This window comes from Gavialis gangeticus, unplaced genomic scaffold (genome assembly GCF_001723915.1).
Source record: "Gavialis gangeticus isolate Ggan-Ray unplaced genomic scaffold, GavGan_comp1, whole genome shotgun sequence".
Lineage (NCBI taxonomy): Eukaryota > Metazoa > Chordata > Crocodylia > Gavialidae > Gavialis > Gavialis gangeticus.
Window position 1 is genome coordinate 10,229,946 of NW_017729004.1, and position 21,750 is coordinate 10,251,695.

Genomic DNA, 21,750 nt, shown 5'->3' on the forward strand with positions numbered 1-21,750 from the left:
CATAGTTTGGTGTAAACCCTCTGCACTCCCACTGACATCCTGATCCAATCTATCAGATCTCCCTTCTTCTCCACAGACTGAGACCTTGTAGTCAAGGACAGGCAATGATCCCCAGAGCTACATTGCCCCAAGTTTCACACTCCTGGCAAGGTCACCCATGGGGAACGGGCCTGAGGGGAGGCTCCAGACAAACTACAGTCCAAACCAAGTCCTCAGCAGTGGATCAGGTGGCTCGGGCAGAAGGAGATGTCGGGATCTCACTGGTTGTAAAGACAGAAGAAGGCTGCATCATAGTTTCATAGTTTCTAGGGTTGGAAGGGATCTACCTGAGTAGATCATCTAGTCCGACCCCCTGCCGTGGCAGGAAAGAGTACTGGGGTCAAACAACCCCAGCAAGGTGTTCATCAAGATGGAGATCTCCTGTTGTCTGAGGTTCTCCCTTGCCACTGGGTTAAGATCTCCACCTTGTCAAGATCATGCGGGTGTTGTTTCAGCGCACCACCCTCCCCGTGTTCAACAGTCACAGATAGGCTTCTACCACAGGACCCCATCCATGAGCCATGGTAGAGATCATCCTCAAATTCAGGGATTGCCAAGGACAACTGCAAAGCGGGAGCAATTCCATTAATGTCAGCATGAGACCACAGTCAAGCCCCATAGCACACAGCGTGCACAACGTGTAAAGTAGATAGAACATATTTGCACACGCTTGCACACACACATTGCATAAATGACTTCAACCATGAGCACCAATAGATGGGTGACAAGCTGGTCAATGATGGAGCAGCTCCATTAACATCACCAGAGTCAGAGCAGTGCAGAAGCAGAATGCATCAGACTCCACCCATGCAATGGCCGTATCTATTTGATAAATGGTGGAGCTATCTGAGAAATTGCAGAACCAGGTGATAAGTAATATTGGTCAGGTAACACCCCCCTCTACCCCCAACTGACTCTGCCATTACACTTTGCAGTGACAACTGCTAAGACCGCTAACCTTGGGGCTGTTTTCAAATAGTCCGTATGTTGTTAGAATCATGAAATGTTGCTTCTCACCCCTATTCAACACTCGGTTTTCCCCAACATTTACTGGGGCTTTCAGGCAGAATGAGCAATACTCAGTTCTTGGCCAGTGTTAGGTTTGGGCCTAGGGCTTTGTACGCTATTCAGACTAGAAACAGCGCCCAGGATATTCCATGGTACAAATCAGCATAGCCCCACTGACATCGCTGCAGCTATGGCTATTTATGCTAGCTGATATTCTGCCCCAGGGAATGTATCCCCTTGCACAAGAGCTGGGGATTCCCTCCTTAATCACTTAGTCTACACCATGTGCAGGGTTAGACCAGTCTTTACTTGCATCATTGCAGCAAATGCAGAAACAGCTTCAGGTTTCTTTTGTCCTCTGCTAACTTTGAGTATCTTTCCACCCACATGGCTAGGCAAGAAGGTGTCAGTATTTATTCCTGAAAGCCCCCATTTCTTGAAAAATATCTAAGACAACATAACAAGATCTACAACCAGGATAAATGAAGACAACAAACCTTATCTCCCATTGCTGTTGGCCGTTCCCCATCATACAGACTAATAAAGGTACTGTAGACCAGAATTTCCATGCTCCAGGGTAAAAGTGGGAGTTAAAATTCAGCCTATGCCTACAAGGAAGAAAGGATGAGATTCATTCAGGGATTTCCTAGTCTGGGCCATAAACAGAACTGAGCCAGGGGATGGTAGCAATGATTTATGAGGAAAATTTCAAAGGCCTTTTTATGGATTTGTGGTTGGTAGGGATGAACTGCTGCCTTGTGTAATCTGAGAAGAGCCCCAGATGGATGTGAAGAGACTAAATTAACCACCTCCACTTTAGTTGGGACCCGTCTCCCTCTGTAAAGAGATTCCTCTGTTAAATGGTTGAACAGAAGCGCGTTGGGGTGCATCCCATGAGCCAAACTGCTCTTGGTTACACCACTTCACATAGTCTGTACACAGAATAATATCAAGGGAGTCAATGGCAGAATGTGGTTTTACTGGTATCCAAGAGTGTGAACAGGAAGGTCTTATGATCAAGGCCCATGGCTGAGAGTTGGGAAATATTAATTTGATCCTTTAACTCAGCCACAGATTTCTAGCCTGCCCTTGGGCAAGACACTTAATTGACACTGTTCCTCAGGTCCCCAGGTGTAAAATGGATATTGTACTTCCGTTGTGCACAGGGGGGTTGTGAGTAAAACCCTTGAAGACCATGAGGCTTTCAAACATTACACAAAAACTAAGGTAGGCTGAGAGATGGGGGTCAACAGGTGTACAGCTCTACCAGCATCTGCATGCACCTTCAGTTAAAACCAGAACTGGCTAAAATTTCATTTTCAAGTAAAACTTTGGTTGTCAGAAAATAGGATCTTGGTGAAATTAAAAATAAAAGTAATCTGTGAGGACATGTTGGTTTTAACAAAATGTTCTCAAGGGAAACACTTCAACCTCCTGTGTTTGGATTCAGTTTTTAGGAACTGAAAAATGCATGATGTCCAGTTTGGTTTGAGGACGTTTCAATCCCATTCCTGAGTGTCCACATCCAAAACCTTATAACAAAACAGTTGAAAATGTTCATTTCAAGCTTCCCGAATGGACTTTTTTTCTGAACTTTTCAGTTATAGAAAGTTTGGCTGTACTTCAAGGAGGCCCTCTTAAGCGTGCAGGAACAAGGTCTCCCAATGCAACAGAAGCATGGGGAGTACAACAGGAAGCCAGCCGAGCTAGACAGCAAACTCTTCAATGAGCTCAAACTCACAAAGGACTCCTTTAAGAAGTGGAAACTTGGTCATAGTGCTAGGGAAGAGTATAACAGTCTTCCACTGGCACCGAGGGAGAAAATTAGGAAGTTTAAGACACAATTGGAGATGCAGCTGGCAAGGACATAAAAGGCAGTGGGAAGGGATTCTACAAGTATGTCAAAAGTAAGAAGATGACCAGAGAAACCATGGACCCATTACAGCATGTGGAAGGCAATCTAGTTACGGGGGATCCAGAGACAGCTAAAGTTTTTAATGCCTTTTGTACTTCAGTCCTCACAGCTAAAGGCAGCTACCAGATACCAAATGCAGTTGGCAGCAAAAATAAGGAAGGAGAAAAGCAGCCAAAAGTAGTGGCAGAACAGGTTAGGGGTTACTTAGAGAAGCTAAATGCTTCAAGTCTGCAGGGCTGGATGGGATGCACCATACGGTACTGAAGGAATTGGCTGGGGTAATTTCAGAATCATTGGCTATCTGTATTGAGAAGGCCTAGAAGTTGGGTACGGTCACCCACAGGTGACTGGAAAAGGACAAATATAGTGCTCATCTTTAAGAAAGGGAAGAAGGAGAACCTAGGAATTACAGACCAGTCAGTTTGACCTTGATACCTGGAAAGATCATGGAGCAGGTCTTCAAGAAATCTATTTAAAGCATGTGGGACAGAAAGGGTGATCAGGAACTGCCTGCATGGATACACCAAAAGCAAATTATACCTAACCAACTTGATTTTCTTATATCGTAACATGATAGGCTCTATGGGTTGGGGAGAGCAATGGATTTGGATAAATTATTAGTTGGATCATTATGCTCAATAAGTAGTCACCAATGGCTCAATGTCTAGTTGGGAGGAGGCGTGAAGTGGGATTCCTCAGGGATTTGTCCTGGGTCTAGAATTGTTTAGTGTCTACTTTGGATGATGAGACTGAGTGCATGCTTAGCAAAGTTGCAGATGACACCAAGTTGGGTGGAGTTACAGGGATTCTGGAGAGTGGAGCTACGATCCAGAATGACCTGGATAAACTGGACAAATGTTTTGAAATCAATCCAATGACATTCAGCAAGGAAAAGTGCAAAGCCCTGCACTTAGAATGGAAAATTGCACACACTAATACAGACAGGGGAATAATTGGCTAGGCTGACTGCGGAGTAGGATCTGGGTGTTACAGTGGACCATAAACTGAATGTGAGCCAACAGTATACTCCTGTTGCCAAAAAAAAAAGAGAAGCCAACACCTGCTGGGTTTTATTAACAGGAGTGCCACTTGCAAATCAAGGGAAGCGATTCTTCCACTCTGTTTGCCACTGGTGAGGCTTTGCTGGGAATATTTTTTCCAGTTTTGGGCCCCACAGTTCAAAAAAGGTGTGAATGAGTTGGAAAGAGTCCAGCACATAGTGACAAGGATGATTAGGGGCCTGGGAAACGAGACTTGTGAGGAAAGGCTGAAAGAACTAGGGTTATCTAGTCTGAAGAAGAGAAGACTGAGGGGGGGTTTGATAACGGTCTTCATCTACCTGAAGGACGATTACAGAGAGACTGGACATGGGCTTTTCTCTGTGGCTGTGGCCTCAAGCTTCAGCAGGGGAAATTTAGGTAGGAGATTAGGAGGAACGCCCTGACTATGGGGGTGGTCGGGCATTGGGACAGGCAACCTAGGGAAGCTGTGGAGTCTCGATCCCTGGACATTTTCAAGAGCAATTGAGACAGACACTTGACTGCGGTGGTTTACTCAGGGCTGATCCCGCCTTGGGCAGTGGGCTGGACTGTACGACCTCCTGAGACCCCTTTCCGCCCTATTTTCCTATGGTCCTATGAACATTCATGTTTTCAAGCGTCTAATTTACAAAGCTGAAAGCTGCAAACTTACATTTGAAAAGAAAGGGGCAATTAAGATTGACTTACCACGTGACTCCAGGATCTGGAGCTTTAGAGAGAAAAAAACCAGCATCAAATAGGTCAAGAGCAGACAAGGGCGAAATGGCTGGACTGTAACTCATGACTAAGTGGCGTCCTGTCCATCAACCCTCCCTTAAAAAACAACACTTTAATCTCACAACATTGAAGCACAAGGAGGAAATTATGTGGCAACATTTTACAGCTCCTCCTGCCTGTTTATTGTTTTATATATTTCCTTGCTGTGCAGTCAACTGTTTTGTGTATTGTGTTCTTCCTTCTTCCTTAGGCAATATCTTCTTTACAGCTAGAATATTCAGCCAAAACATCTTAAATAAATAATGCACTTAAAAAAAAACACAACCTTAAACCATCAGATAACATCTGATTAAAAAAAAACCCAACCACCACCACTATGCTGCAGGGAGAAAGGGGGAGTTGCTTTTGAAATCTCATTAAAAGAAAAAATTCCCAAGAAGCAGAGATTTCTTCAATCTCTGTGCAATACTCCTCCCAAAATAGAGGCATTTAAAACAGGAATGCCTGCCAAAAAATATATATATACACACCAAACCAAAAACCCCACTTACCCCAGAGCACAAGAGGATGCAGACCAGTCTGGGTGTTAGCTCACTAATTGGTTGAGGAACCCGTCTGACGTGAGACCCAGAATTATGACTTGCTTAGAAATGTTTGGGTGATTATACCAAAGTGATCTAGTTCGCAAAGTGTTGAATGCCTCTGGAAATGCCTGGCATTTCTACACATCAAGCCAGCTAATATTCAGAAGCCTAAATACAGCCTTGGGAGCCAAAAATGCTAGGAAGCGTTGTCTTGAGGTCACGGTCCGTTCCCCGTCTTTCCCTTTCAAGACTTATATTCGCAGCTCACAGCTGTGATATTTTCTCCCCGCAGCCCACAAGGATGAGAGGTATTTTCACCAGTGCATTCCCTGTTAGAGTTGCAAGTGTTTCCACTTTGTCTCATGTTTTATTACAGTTCATAAATCAACTGGGAATTTTATTGCTTTTTAATTAAAAATGCACTTGCCTGTAATGTGCCTATATACCTCTAGTGCAGTATGAATAATAAATACAAATAATAACTATCTATCAGTACAATGGGACTTAGCTGGGTGAGTATTGATTATTCTTGAAAAAACACCTTTTGGTAGGGGTGAAAGGTAATATTTTTCTTTCTTATGCCAGGGTTGTTAATTACTTTTGAAATCAGTCGATACCAACTGGCCAAGCACAATAACTCATTAGCCGTGTTTAAAATTAATTGTACAATATGATTTCCCTGCAATGGATTTTCTGGCTTACATTCTCATTTCTAGGTGTGAGGTAATATACATCAGAATAATTCATAATCCTTGGCACATATGTAGAGCCATTTCTTTACTAATTAAGCCTTAAAGGAAAGCTTATATTTTTGCTTTTTTGGTTGTCTAGGAGTTCCAAACATTGAAAAAATAAATTCAGGCTGTCCTGTAATAAAAACTCCTCAAAAATGTTGGCTTCGGTAGCAGCTGAAAAAACCTCCTCTGCAGGTCAAACGAAACATTTTGTGTTATCAGAAACAAAACGTTTCATTTGGATGTTGACCACTAACATTCGACGAAACAAAACGGAGGAGAATTCAACAACAAAAGTGGAACATTTTATTGACAAAAAGGACAAAATGTAGTATTCTGCTTTCCTCTGAATGTTTCTAATTGCTTGTGAGCCTTCCTGAAACTCAGCCTGGAGCAGGCGCGGGGAGCAGGAAAACCGCTCGGAGAAGCTGACAGCGCAATGGTCCAGCTGTCTGGCGAAGACAAGATGTTTGCTTTGACTGTTTATCCTCTCTGTAAGGCATGTGCTTGGAAGCAGTGGCTTTTCATCAGTTTTAAAGCCGTTCTGATCATCTCGTCTGACTATCTGCATCCCACGGGCCAGCGATTTTCACCAAGTGACAACCACATCTAACTCAGAAGCAGCTGCGTGAACGACGGCACATTTTTTAGAAAAACACTAGCCTAGTTTTTGAAAGACTTCAGACGACGCAATGTCCCCCATGCTCCGAGGAAGTTGTTCGTTCCAAGGGCTGATCATTCTCACTGTCGAAACTGTCTCCTTTAGTCCTGATCTTAATTACACCATTTTGATTTCATCTCTTGGCTCCTGCCATATCTTTTTTTCCGCTAGGTCACAGTGCCGTCTGCCATCAGAAATCTCTTCACCGGGTAGGCTCTTGTAGACCGTGAAAAAAGAGACCCTTCTCTTGGGCAAAGTCAGTGGACTGCGCTGCTTCAGTCTTGGTCTCTGTTATGGAGCATGGAGTTACTTATAAACTGTTTCAAACACTGTGCTGTGGATCCATCCTGAGCTTGGGAGGAAGATCTAAGATCCTCTGAGGCTGGAAAATGGTTGCAAGCATGAGCCCTCAGCCAAGGTCTTATTTTTCTTCTATAGTCACCTACAAGAGGGCTCAAGATTCATTAAAGCAGAAGATCCCAGGACTGCAGTTGCTTTCCAGCCAGTGAGGGCTTTCCATCTCCATAACTAGCCTGGTGAAAAGTTATTGTAAGCTGTGCTGTCTCAGGGACCTTCCTGAACTGAACTGAGAAATGGTAGCTGCGTTGGGAGAGCAGGACAACATGGACTGTGGCTGAGGCCTGATTATGCTCCAAGACCCTGAAATGGAAAGAAATCATTCCTTTCTTCGCTTGTTATGGAGAAGTGATGGAAATGCTAACTCATGACAGTGACCCTCCATAGAACAATAACCCACTGCATGGTGCTGTGTCCAAGATCTTGTTCCCACACGATGCATCCAATTTGCTCCTGTTCCACGTGGTACCATTGACACAGCTCTGGTGCAGAAGAAAGAGTGCTGTACTGACCTGCTTCCCCCCCTTTCTCCGTTGCTGCTGTTCTCTCTGGGGCAAACCGCAGGGTATTCTAAGTTCGAGAACATAAGACGTGTCTTTCTAGGACAGGTCCATCTAGCTCGGTAGCCTGCTTCCCACAGTGGCAGAGAGGGAAGGCTAAGGGAAAGGGTGTTTGTCCAGGACCGATCCAGACTCATCTGCCTCCCACCCGTCTCCTCTATATTTTCCCACATTCAGAGCCTGGGGAATCCCTAAGATGGAGGTTGTATCCATACCTGTACTGGTTCATCCTCAATGATAGACCTATCCTGCATAGATTTGTCCAATCTCCCATCTGAACCTGGTTAAATTATCAACCTCTTTCCTTTTTGAGTAGTAACAGATATGGTAGAGCACAGCATTGTGCACAGGTATCTCAGGTTATTTTTTCCTATGTGCATCCCATTGCACTTATCAACACTGGACTTCTTCTGCCATTTTGTTCTCCATTTGCTCACCATGAGACCCCTCCTCACCTCTTCACAGTCAACTTTAGTTTTCACTGCACTAATAGTTTCATGTCGCCCACAAGCTTGAGCATTTCACCACTCACCCCTCTTCCCAAATTGTTTATGACTGTGTTAAACAGTACAGGCCTTAGCACAGACCCATGGGGGGCCTCAGCTTGTGTGAGGATAGCCCCATTTCTATCCTGCACCATAATGCAATGCAGTTGGAATATGTGTAGCCTGTGGCTTCAAAGAGTCCGTGTTCCCTGTGCAGCCAAAGCTTCAATCCCTCTGTCCCTAGCAGAGCTCAGCTCGACTCACTTTTGCTCTGTTCCATGATGCTTGCACAATCCGCGCTGCGGTAACAGGTGGCGGGTTCACAAACACAGCACTTGAATGGTACGCAGTGCCATCCCTGGATGTGCTCCGTAGATGCCTGCTTTGTGTACCGCGAAGAAGGCAAATTCCTACTTCATGTGAACCCCACATCTACGCACACAGGGCACAGAACAAGAAGTCCAGCTTTGGTTTCACTTTTGCAGCTGTGAAGACACCCCGTACGTCTGGCTAAGAGCACCACTGTCCCATCGAGCGTGAGTTATTCTGTTGCTGTGTATTCTGCATTGACATTGGTGCTGTCTAGACCAGAAATCCTGGTTCTGTTGCAGATGAATGATCAATTAAGTGGTGTAGTGGGGAGCTTAGTGCTCCTGTTACTTCCAGAGGAGAAAGGCTGCAGACAGGGCTCAGGTGGCACTCAAGGGAAGAGGCACCTGGCTGGAAGAGGGCTAGACTTAGAGAGTATATAAGCCCAGGGCCTGAGCTGAGGCAGGCAGTGCAGCCCTGGAGGCCATAGGAGGAAGAGCTCCTGAGAAAGGGAGTTGCAGAGGAGCTCTTGACTCATACCGGGGATACACTTGAGCCCAGGCGCAGGCCAGGCAAGTGGATTTGCCCGGAGAACACTGGTGGTTTAGGTAGGGACTAAGGGGAACAAAAGTCCCAGCAGGGCCAGAGCCGAGAAACAAGACAGAGAAAGTGTGAGAGGCCTGAAGGTAAGGTCAGAGCCCAGGGGCAGGGCAGCAGCAGGACTTGAGACAGGGCTACAGAGCGATAGCAGACTGGAGGCCGAGAGCCCATTGAATTGACTGAGCCCAGGAGTAGGGCATGAATTGGTTGATTGGTAACATCTGTGAGGCTTGGGCTTGGCTAGAAGGGCCACAAAACTAGCCCTTAAGGCGATGAGCAATTAGATCATAGCTCATGAGCGGATGAGATCTTGCTCAGGGATCCCTGGGGGCAGCCTCCCTTTTCTAAGTACGTATTTTTACAGCCCAGAGTGGCAAGTGAGTAGAAGGGGAGCAGGCTCTAAGGAATCAGGGGACATACAGGCTGAGTGGCTGCCAGGGGGCGTCACGGCCACCCCTGGGGCAGGCCTCGTTACACAGGCAATAACGAGCACCTTTGGAAATGCTGGTGTAGGCATCCACACGTGTCTGTTCCACAATACCAATGTCCGTGGCTTATAGTTGGCTGAGCTGTAGCATAAATTGCACGTGGCTGTGTCCCAGCCTATCCTAAACTATTAACGCATCCCTCTAACTTACTGATGGCTAACAGCCCTCAGGGCTGTCCTGGAAACTGAGGCTTGCTGGGGTGTCAGGCAGGATGTCTAGTCTGGCCTCCTGTGCACTGGGAGAAGGGGGTAGAAGAAAGCTTCATGCTACCTGAGGATTTTTCTTTGTGTCCGCAGACTGGAGCAAAGCAGACCTGCTGCACCATAACCCCTTTAGACCCAGGCTCACATTATCCATTTCAGAGTCAGACTTGTATCTACGTCTGGCCTCTCCCAGAGCTGAAGCTCCACATCGAGATCCAGGGTCCTGGTTTAAGCTGATGAGTGACGTCAGGGCGTTTTGGTTAAAGACTGCTTACCCCTTTTGTGTTCGCTGCAGCGCTGCAGGCTGCCGACACGGCCACGCTAGAAAAACAATCTATAATTGACTGCCGAGGCATGAAGCTGTAATGATTTACCCTTTTCCGAAGCCCGCATGTAACCCCTGCCAATTAGCTAAAAGTTAGAGTGCTTTTAATGACAAGACATACAGCAGAAGGATGAATTCAGCTGTTTTTGTGATTATAAATTACCATAGCCTGAATCACAAATAGTGGAAGTTTTAAGCTTAATAACATAAGCAAGAGAAGGTGAAGTGAACTGCAGCATCAGCTTTTGAGAACAAAGGGCTCAGCTTTGCAAAAAATGCAGGGTGCTGTGGCAGAGACTGGGGAGTCAGGAGCCCTGGGTTTCAGTCCCTGCCTTGCTATCAAGGTCATGCCTGCATTCACCTTTCACTTTCTCCCCAAAAGCTTGGGGATGACCAGGGTAACCTCTGTCCATTACTGCAGCATATCTAGCATGAAAGCAGGATGGGTGCTCTTGAACAGACAATGACTGAGACTCGGGGCCTGAACCTGATTCTCATCATGCACATGACAACACTGACCACGGCACTTTCTTCTCCCCCAAGGAGCTCCACTGGGAGAGAGCGAATGCGATCGGAGTTGGGACCAGCGTTTCTCTCTCTAACAGTCTGGAAACACAATCAGCTGCACCTGATCCGACAGTCTGCAACAGCAGCTCTTGGAAGCCATAAGTAGCTTCTTCAAGCAGACAAGATGATGACTTTGTTACTTTATGGACACAAGCCTGATAGCATGAAGAAGCTGAAAATAAACAGTCCCAAATTAAACATGCATGTAGCCAAGAGCACTTAAAGGAAACAACATGGGCAATGGAGTGAGTAAGCTGCTCTAATTTACAGAGAGCCCCTAGGCTGCTCCCATGTCCAGTGAGGTTTAGGGCCATGCCGAGCCATTCAAGAATCTGGGCGATGGAGCTGGTTCCCAGATTTGCAGGGCAGGGAGTTATCAATTACACTCTACTCTAGGTGCAGCAATAAGAGATGCTCTAAGACCAAGTGGACAAAGAGAGATCCAAATACACAGCCAAGGAAACCTATGGCAACTCTGGAATAGCAGGCAAAGCCAAAATATTGGTCTAAGTATACTTATTTTGACACAAGACCTTGTTATAGTTCTAGATCCTCCAGGAGAGCTGTAGAAAACAACCCCTTGCTCCCTTGCTCATAATAGAGGCTGAAGCCATTTAGCACCCAGGTCCCAAAAATGGGCTCCCCAGATAGTAACTAGAAGGGTTGTGCGAAATTTTGCTGGCCATTTCATTTCAACTCATTTTGAGGATGAAACAGCAAAATCGAAATGAAACAAAGGGCTTTGAAACAGCTTTGAAACAAATGAGGCTAGTCAAAACGTTTTGAAAGTCAAAACGTTTAAACCATAGTGCTGAGGATGGGAAGTCAGTGCAGCTGAGCTGACTTCTCACCCCCGGCACAAGATAGGGCTGGGGCCAGGAAGTCAGCCCGGCTAGGCTAAATTCCCGTCCCTGCGCAAGATTGGGTTGGGGACGGGAAGTTGGCCCAGCTGGACTGACTTCCCATCCCCGGTGCTAGATCAGGTCAGGGCGGAGAGTCAGCCCAGCCTGATCTTGTGCAGGGACGGGAAGTCAGTCCAGCTGGACTGACTTCCCATCACCAGCGCTATGGTCGAAACATGTCAAAAGTCAAAACGTTTTGACTAGCCTCGTTTTGTTTAAAGGCAGTTTCAAAGCCCTTCATTTCACTTCAATGGTGCTGTTTCAACTTCAAAATGAGTTGAAATAGTGTCAAGATGAAATGGCTGGTGAAATTTTGCACAGCCCTACCAGTTACTATCTGGGGAGCCCATTTTTGGGCCGTAGGTGCTAAATGACTTCAGCCACTATCATAAGCAAGGGGTTGTTTTCTACTGCTCTCCTGGAGGACCTAGAACTATAATGAGGTCTTGTGTCAAAATAAATATACTTGGACTAATATTTTAGCTTTGCCGGGGATGGGAAATCAGCCCAGCTGGGCTGACTTCCTGTCCCCAGCCTGATCTTGCACCAGGGGTGGGAAATCAGCCCACCTGGCTGATCAAAACATTGAAATGGAGTTAAAACAGCCTGGCTGTTTCAATGAAACAAAACGGAACAGCTGTTTTGAATTGAAATTAAATTCGATACGAAACACTGTTCCCTCAACCTCAAAACTCAACGTGAAACGGAATGGTGCTGTTTCGCACAGCCCTATTAACTAGTAGCATTGGCTTATAAGTGACAGGCACTTATACAAAAGTCAGTCCCAGTTAAGATAATAGGAGTTTCCTCTTAAGACTTCCTGTTTTTTTTTAAGAAGTGTATCAAGACATATAATACCAGCTCTCAAAATTGGTTTAGATAATAGGTGTAAACTATAATCTGGCCACTCATGTGTTAAAGTACTAGGGTCAAACTGCTCCATGATGAAAATCCTCTCGCTCTTGGGAACAATTAGAGCTGTGGGGTATAAATCTGGCATGGACACACCATAGTCTTAAACTGATGTGCTGGGCACAAGTTCACAGATGCAGCTCAAGTGCTTCCACTGTGTTGCAAGTAGGGGACTACATAATTGTTAATGGTAAGTTTAGTATTTTGCTGAACAGCAGTCAGCCCTTAAATTCCTGAATACCTTTGTTCAGAGGCTTAACTTTAAACAGCAACAGCTAACATTTTGTTCACTGTGCTCAGACTCTCACACATGGAGCTAGAGCCAAGGCCTGCTATATACAGCTAAAACAAAGCAGAAATAAATCCGACATCAGTTTGTTCAAGAACTGTATTTTTAAATCTGTTTGGACTTACAAGTGTAAAAAGGTAACAGGTCCAAGCTGTAGGTCTTTTCAAACACTTCACTTCAAAACACAGACCAACCAACCAGCATGAAGACTTACAAGTCCAAGAGTTTGGCAAGTAGCAACTCAGCAAAAATTCTGGGGTTTAGGGTTAGGTTTTTTTTATTTTTCCTAAGGGGAGGAAGGGGTTGCATTAAATACACAAGATTGTCCATTTTGGGGTTGGAAATCCTAGCTGGCTCATGCAAAAGAGACACCCAGCCGAATACAGATAATGATATGCAACTCGGATGGAAGATGAAGACATCTGATGCCTTGTTCTGCTCGTGAAGTCATTCCAAATCAAACTAACTGGGTAAACCGAGCCCCGTCTTTCAGATATCCTGGCACTGAATCTATCTTGCTCCATCTGTTGTGTTTACTATTATGTTGGGCACAAATATTGCTGTTGCTAGGAGGTATTCAAAGCAAGATTAGATAGCCGCACGGAAAGAGCAGTGTAGGCACTTTATACACAGGTTGCTCTGTATATAAAGTGCCCCCTCCCTCATAACATCAAGAAGGTTATGAGGGAGGGGGATGGGGGTGTATGGGGCTAAAGACTGTGGAATATTTATCACTGGACGCAGTTAGCTGTGGATTAGACAAATATCTACTGGGGTAGTTTAGATGCAGTGATGTGGCCTTAAGCAGGGGGTCCCTCCTAGCCTTATTTTTCTATGATTCACAGAATTTAGGCAACACTAAGCTTTGAGGCATGCTGTGGCTTAGTGGGATTTGCAGCCCCAAGTGAGAAACCGTACGGTCCCTTATAGCATCTGAGAGCACAGGCAGCACACCAAGCTGGGAGCCACCTAAGCTAACCAGAGAAGATGCCAAGAAGAGCAATGGTTCCCACATGCTGTCCTTCAAAGAGGGTCATGCTCCCATCTTTTCTCAGGATTCATACCCTGAAATGCTCTTCTGGGGGTGGGACTGGTCTGACACAGGCACCAGTTACACAAAACAATGGTGGGAGAGTGGTTGTTGCAGCCAACGGCTCAGTAGTTAGAGCACTTGCCTGTCTGCAGGAAACAGAGTTGGGTCCCCTGTCTTCCAGCAATGACTTGAACGCAGATTTCCTGCTTCCTAGGAGGACACTGTAATCACTGAACTACAGAGGGTGGGTGTCTCTCAAGTTCCCTTCCTGAAGCTCATCCATGTCACACATATATGTTAGGTATTCTCTGGGCTTTACCACTCAGGAGGCAAGGCACTCACTTGGCTTGTTCAAATCCCTGTTCTGATTCAGAGAGGGGATTTTCATCCAGATCTCCCACAATCCCGGTGAGTGCTCTGGTCCTCCGCATGCCCCACTTTTCCACCTCAGTCTATTAGGTAAAATGCAACCCCACCACACTCAGTGGTTGCACTTTGGTCTGGAGCAAGGACTGTTTTGAGCACTCCTATTGAATCAAGCCCTTAGATAAGATAGGTGCCCAATTGCTGTGAGCTGGCAGGACTGGGGATCCCCAGGAGCAGAAATGCAGGCACTGAAGGGAGTTTGCTAAAGGAAGCTAAAGTACTTTTGGAAACTAGGTGCCTCCAAAGTCAGGCTGTGGTTTTGTGGATCTAAAGGCTGGATTTAGGGACCTGAGCTCCTCCTTGCCAATTCAGTTCGCACTGCTCTCCATTAACATCACTAGTTCAAACCTGCAGCAGCTCAGGGGCTACCTCTAGCACTAAACAGCTTTGTGGTGGCCTGGGGGAAATGAGTCGCATCTACAACCTATATCAACTGGACCTTGCCTGGTACTACCTGATACTTGCAGCATTCTCAGAAGAGGGACAGAGGACTGAAGTGTTAACTAGACCCGACAATGACAGAAGTCCAAAAACTGCCTAGGTAGAAGAGCTGTCTCCATACTGTGGTTCGGGAGACACGTTAGGTCTTAGGCGTGCAGGCAACCAGACAGCCCCTCTTACACTACAGCAGCTGATGGAGATTTTGCATGAAAAACATTTTGCCTAATGGGAACAAGGGAATCTGAAAGTCTGGGCTCTCCCCAGTGGTTTAGTAGTGACTCTTATCAGATCATGGGTCAATAATTGGTGCCCCTTCTGGGACAGTTAAATAGGGCAGCAGCAGTAGCCAATCCTCACCTCTTGCATGTGAGCTCATCCAACCAAAGCATGCTTGCTGCTTGGCTGCACAGGGAGTCAGAACATCTTTTCAAATGACTAACTCAGTGGTGCAGGCCTAGATGTATCTCAGCCTCTTTTGGGTGCTGCTGAAGTTGGAGACACGCTTGCACTATAGCATCAGTGCTTTGCATGGCCTGTATGTGAACAGGCAAATCCTATCTTTACGATCTCGAACAGAGTGGAGGATACTTGTTTCCAGTGTATAGGGCAAGAAGGCTTTAGAAGAAAGCTGCATGAGAGCCAACTGGAGGAGAGGATAGGCAGACATTGTTATTTCCCTAACTGACGTGCAAAGGGGATGCAACAAACCTCCAGAGCAAGGTAATGACGGCACAATGGCCTTACTAAAGCTCTGACTCTAAATTCCCTGTTGTAAAGTCATGTGGCCATGCAGTAGCAGTAGCATGAGCCCTGGGTGCTGTCTAAGGAGGAGGGAAGCTCCAGAACAGAGGCAGAGGGGGCATCAGATGGGTATCTCCAGGCTCCATCCACCCCTGTGGCTGCCACGCAATTAAGGGGTTTATAGCCTCACTTAGCATGGTGTTCGGTGGTGGGTGCGAGGGGGCAGGGAAGACACTTAATTTCGCATCCTGTGCATCCAGAGCCTGTAGCTGCCAGGAACCTTGAGCCCCCCCCATCCCCACCCCCCGCCTGGGAAATACCAGCCAGAGCCGGTAGCTGCCCAGGGGCAAGCCCCATCAGGTTCGCCTATGTGGTTGCATGACTAAAATCAGAGAAAAACTTTGGTTCATCAGCAGCAAGTCCTTCTTCTTTCCTTGTGGCGTAACCCTGATTTTCATGGGTGCCTGGCTGAATGAAGGGCACCTGGATCTGGTCCTATCCTGGTATTACACACCCTGAATGCAAGAACTGCATCCCAGTTTCAAAAAATTAAATGCATCCCAAACTCTGCTTCAATCCAGCCTCTGTTTTGTTTGGGCCCTTTGCTAAAAACGAATTATCTGTTGTGTTTGTAGGGAATAGTCATGAGATGCATTCCTGACAAAAGTGAAAGCACTGCGTATAATTGAGCTCTACTCCCGGTTTAGACTGCTAACAAGTTTTGAGCAAACAAGTCTCCAGCTGCACCATAATCATCAAGGTGAAACACCCGCGTGGCTATTGATAGCAGTGCCATGACACATATAATTTGCATAAGACCTTCACTAAATAATCACTCGGAAGACCACAGCATATAAAGCTACTTGGCTCATCTGCTATCTCAAAACAGCATCACAGAACAATTATTAGGCATCAATCTGAGCAAAGCTCCTGGCCTCACTCTATGTGATGGCTACTTCGGTTTGTCTTTACTAATAAGGTGTTTGTTTGCTATTAGACAGTCAATTGCAGAGCTGTTCAGACCTAAGGCTAATTTGTTGAGAGTCTGGACTCACCCAAGGAGGACAGTAATATTTGAAGAGAGGACTTCAGGCTCGATTACCTTGCATAAGCTTTGACACTCAAGCCGTGCAGGTGTGAATATGACCTGCCATCCTCATTTGGTCATGTTTTGCACGCAGACTGCACCAATGCAAATGGTGCAAAGCACTTAGCTTGTATCTGCTTCTTTCCCAGACCTGAGGAAGGGCATTTTGTGCCTGGAGACTTGCCTATCATTGTCTAATAGTCAAGGATTGGAACAGGCTACCTAGAGAATTTGTGGAAGCTCCATCCTTGGAAATGTTCAAGAGAAGGTCAGACAGGCACTTGGGTGGGATGGTTTAGTCAGGGATGATGCTGCCTTGAGCCGGGGGCTGGACTAGATGACTTTGTGAGGTCCCTTTTAGCCCTACTTTCCTATGATCCTATGGACATCTCTCCTGATTATCAGTTGTTCCAATGAAAGACAGGATAGAAGATAAATCTTGTTAGTCTTGCATGAACACTTAGGGAGTTAAGCTAGGGAGTTGCTTGCTGTTCTGCACTACAGCAGGATAGGCAGGAAAGCTGACTCCTTTTTTTTAGCATTTTGGGGGGCTTCTTCCTCTACTGAACATGTTTGGCTTGTGCTTTGCAGTTGTGTTATTTCATGTTCCTGTTGGCCAGAGGTCAGAAGACAGCGCATCTCTCAGAGGGATGACTGCAGGGAAAGCATCACTGTGGTAAAACCGCCTCATTCAAAAGTACGTCACAGTCAGAGATAGAAGAGCACCCCGACAAGCTTTCAGGTGCAATCCAGCACCCTGCTCCTTTGCCATATAATATATGTAGTGCGCGTGGCACTGAAGTCCCTGGAAGGTGTGTGCATCTTGTTGAAATGGCAGACCCAAGTTATAACACTTGGTCTATAAAGATCTGGGGTTTGGGTCATGTCTACTTAACAGCTTTGCAATTTGGTGTGGATTTATAGAGTTTAAGGCTAGAAGGGACCACGAGACCATCCAGTTGGACTTCCTATAAAGTGCAGAGCACAAAATATCACCCCATTACCCCTACACCGAGCCCAATAATTTGTAGTTAACTAAAGTACATTTTTCTGTAATGTCTTCTGAACTGATGTGAAGGCTCCAAGAGGTGGAGAATCCAGCTGGTTTTAGCTTTGCTATTAAAAAAAAGCGCCTTCTTTCCAGTTTGAACTTACCTGGCTTCAGCATCCGGGCACTGGTTCCTCTTACAATTTTGCTGCTAGATTAAAGGTCCCTGCATCACCTGGCATTTCCTCCTCCTCATACGCTGCAGTCTCCTCTCAATCTTATTTCAGATGAGATAAAGAGAACACTTTGTGTCTCATACCCCTAGGGATTTTATTTAGGGCTTATATTGGCCAACCTGTCTTGAATTTTACTTCTGGATCATGCAAACGTGCATGGAGAATGCAAGACAGGCACATTTCATGAATCTAAAAATAAACCAACACATACACAATCCATCTCTTGTCTTGCATCTGATTTCCTAAAAGAGACAATCAAGGTTAGTCAATGTAAGCTTGATTCTTCCCAGAATCCATCCTAGGACCAATGTCCATCCCTTCGTGTTCTCAAATGAAGTGAACTTGGGTTCACAAAACCTTGTGCTCTCTCTCTGTTTTATTTAGTTAGTATGCAAAGGTGCAGATCTACCCTGCCTGTTAGGTCATGGCCTTGAACTTGGGACCTCAGCCTGCCTGCTCATCCCAGGCTGCCACCCCCTCAGCTGAGCAGGGGGGTGGATATAGTGGGGTGGTCAGAACCTGATAGCTGGGCCTAGCCACTTGCCCACTCCCTGCAACCAGAGTGGCCAGCCAGGGTCAGATGACCCATTAACCTCTTCTTATAAAAACCCCTGACCCAGAAGAGGACATATCCGGACAGCAAGGCTCAATCTTGTACCCAGCCAGGCTGCTTCATCCTCAGCTTGTGCCTCTACTGGCTCTCTAACAGATTCTCTGGCTACCCAACCTACTTTGCCCATGGACTCTAAGTTTCGCCTGACCCTTTGGCTCCCTGCCAAAACTGACCCTGCTTTGATCTCCCAGGTACCCAACCTGTCTGGCCTCCTGACCCCATGCTCTGCCCAGCCCTCTGTATCTCTGACTCAGTCTCCTAAACAAATCTTCTAGCTTCCTAGCTCCCTTACACCCACACTCTGCACACTTCCCTTGGATCTTTCTTGCTTCTTCTAGCCAGGGTGACACCCAGACCTGGCCACCCACGACCTGACATGCCACCTCCTTTTAGAGACTTCAGACCGTAGTCAGTGAATGCAGTCTGGGTCAGTAAGGTCTCTGTAATAATCAGTGTGCTCTCACTACCGCCCTTCTCAGAGTATCACTCTGTATAACAAAGCAGTTGTTGGATTCTATGGCTAATGAATTGGGCAAGCCCTGAAATCTCATGCAAGGCCCACAAAACATTCAGATGCAGGGATAATATAAAATTAACAAATAACACTGATTCTTGGTTTTCTCATCCTACAGGAAGGGGGAGGACAAAGCAAGGGTGTAATTATAAGTAGGGTGACCATATGGGACAATATGCAAACCAGAACGCTGCTCCCTGCCCCCTCGATTTAGAGGTGCTGCTGCAGGCAGAGGTGAGGGGCAGGGCAACGTAGTGTAGCTCTGGTCTTACTAGGCAGCTAAGGGAGTCAATGGCTCATTAATGACCCACTGTTCTGTACTTCACAGGTATGAACAGTTATCTCCCCTTTTTAATGGTCATTCCAGTAATCAAGCTAACTTGTTTTAGGGCAATTTTTGCTGTCTGCTAGGGCTTCCTACTTCACAGCTCAGGCTGGTCTGCCTCCCTGCCCTGTACCCAGTCCCAGCCAGATGAGGATATATGGTCACCCTAATTATAAGCCATCAGGGGTGACAGTCCACCCATTTCTTACCATTTGAAAAGTGTTTCTCTCTGCAACACAAGCAAAATCACAATTTCCTGAACTTCATGTCATGTTGCCTCCTACTCTTTGGATGTTCACAAACTCTGAGCTAAACCTCTGCTTCCACATAGCGCATTACTCTCTGAGTAGTCTTGCTGGCCTACTTGGCCCTACTTGAGAAGTAAAGCAAATAGATGGTGAACAAAAGTAGGAGGCTCTCATGCTGTTGAACTGTATCAGGTTTCGTGAAGAAGGACATTTTCTACTTCACTGCATGTTTAAACAATGAAGAAGAGGACAAGTTTTCCAAGAGCCCAAAGAAGCCAAAGTCCACTGTTTTACTTGTGACTGTAAATGTAAATACGCCTCAGATCTAAAGAGTCTTGGAGTGTGTATGGGATCTGAAGCCGTGCATCCCTAAGGTAATGTTGCAATTGTTTCTCAAGACTTTTCTAAACAAAATTGAGATCTGTCTTTATGGAGCGTCGGGGATATTCCAAACATTGGGCTTCCAGCAGATGTTCATGAAACAGGAGTGGCCTTGATTGAATTAAAGATGTGCACAGAGACTATTACTCATTATTTATAGGCATTTCTATGGGCCTCATCAACATAGCCCTTGAGTATCTTACAAATATTAACATATGAATCCTCTGAGTGACTTCCTGTAATGGGCTGTTAGCAGCTATGCTCTACCACGGGGGAAGGAGATGATGAAAGGCAAACTGACTTGGCCAAGGTCATACATGAAGCATGAGGGAGGCCTATGAAAAGAACTCTGATCCCCTGCCCCTGGAGATGTTCCTCTACCTGCAAGACCCCCTCTTTTGTCTAGATCCGTACCAAGTATTGATAAGAAGGAAAGGTGGGGCTTAACTTCATGAGCCTGAAAGAAGCTCTCAGTTGCATTGTGTATATGTATCTTATGTGGAAGAGTTGAAATGTGGAGTGGAATAAGTGACTTGTTAGCATGAAGCTAGAGAAAGGATGGGCTCACTATTCACTATGATGAAATGGAGAGCAATACTTGGATCGCCCCCAACAAATACTGTGATAAAATGTTTTGTACCACTCCACCATGCATTCTGCATATGCCACACATTACAGAAACTATTTTAGGACTCTGCTGGAGAGTTTAAAGAAAGTTATTGGGGTTATTAAAAAAAACAGGTCCTTTAGTTACCAGAGATCCAACTGGACAAGATTCAGAGGGAGCCCTATAAACCTCTAACTAGAACTGCAAATAGTTTTTCTACACTTAAAATGTCACCACTTCAAAGTTCAATTCAGTGGGCGCTGCACCATCCCCTCACTACAGGCAATGGCTGACTGGCTCTGGATAGTCCTTAGGACTTACTGCCTGGTGCACAGACTTTAGCTGTACAACTTTTATTAGCATGAGGAAAAAATGACTGTGCCCTTAAGTTTTCCTCCAGGTCCAGGCATGCAACCCTGGCTTACTAATTACTCAGATCAAGCCCTCCGTGATTTCCAAGTCCTCAGAATGGTTTTGCATGTGTCAGGATTTTCTTTTCTGTTTCTTGATGAAGAACCTTATTTTGATGGTGTGTCCTTGTCTTGCTGGGATTTACCTTAGATAACTGCCACATGTCTGATTCACGATCTGTATTGCAACTCTCCTGATATTATCAAGAGTCCTTTGATTTGCTTTTCCTTACAGATCCCACTCTTGCAGCTGTAAAATATATTCAAAATCTTGGTTTCTTGTTTCAAGGATGCCAGAGGAACTACCTTTGCTGTGTCTCTCTGCCTATCCAGGAGGAAATGCTGCTCTTGAAGCTGCTCTGTAGGACGGTGACCTTCCCTCTCCGCTGGAGCAAAATGCAAAATACTCTCCCTCCCCATCTGGTTGGAGGAGCTGGTGTGCTGGTTCAGGGAGTTCCTGCTGCCCAGGTAATGAGTAGAGCTAGTCACACAGCTCATCATGAGGACTTTGCCCCTAATGTGGACTGTGGCTTCCCTACTAAGAAGCCAAGATCTGTTTGGTTAGATAGTTTCTGAGCCTGCGGTTCTTCTGCAAGCTAGCTGCCGTTATTCACCGGTCGTCTTTGTAACCCTTTCTCTGACCTCCAACCACCAGCCCATCCCTCTGCCTGGTGAGACCTCGCTCTTCCTTCTACCTCCACCAAGCCAGAATTCTGCCATCGCAATGAACAGGGGCCACCGTGGCGTTACCAGTCATCTCTGTGTTCTTGGGGAACCCTGGAGCAGTACCCAGCCTGTCTGACTCCCGAAAGACTCTTCCCCCACCACCTCTGCCTGAACCAGAACAGATCAGAAGAAGGACTTACAGAAGGCAATGAAGATGCAGTGAGAGATGCACCTAAACCCTTCCGGACCGGCTGACTTGAAAACGTCCAGCCCCTCCAGAAGCTTCCTAGCTAGTTCCTCGCTAACCCTTGGCCCAGGTGTGCCTGCCCCGGGGCCCGA

The 21,750-nt window shown here is 46.1% G+C and overlaps 1 long non-coding RNA gene across 1 annotated transcript; it reads right to left on the reverse strand.

Moving 5' to 3' along the window:
- Positions 1 to 6,993: 6,993 nt before the first annotated feature.
- Positions 6,994 to 21,180, reverse strand: LOC109291195. The gene is made up of 2 exons (XR_002095768.1): positions 20,892 to 21,180; positions 6,994 to 10,764 (listed from the first exon to the last, which is right to left on the reverse strand). It is a non-coding gene; the product is annotated as an uncharacterized LOC109291195 (long non-coding RNA).
- Between the last annotated feature and the right edge of the window lie 570 nt (positions 21,181 to 21,750).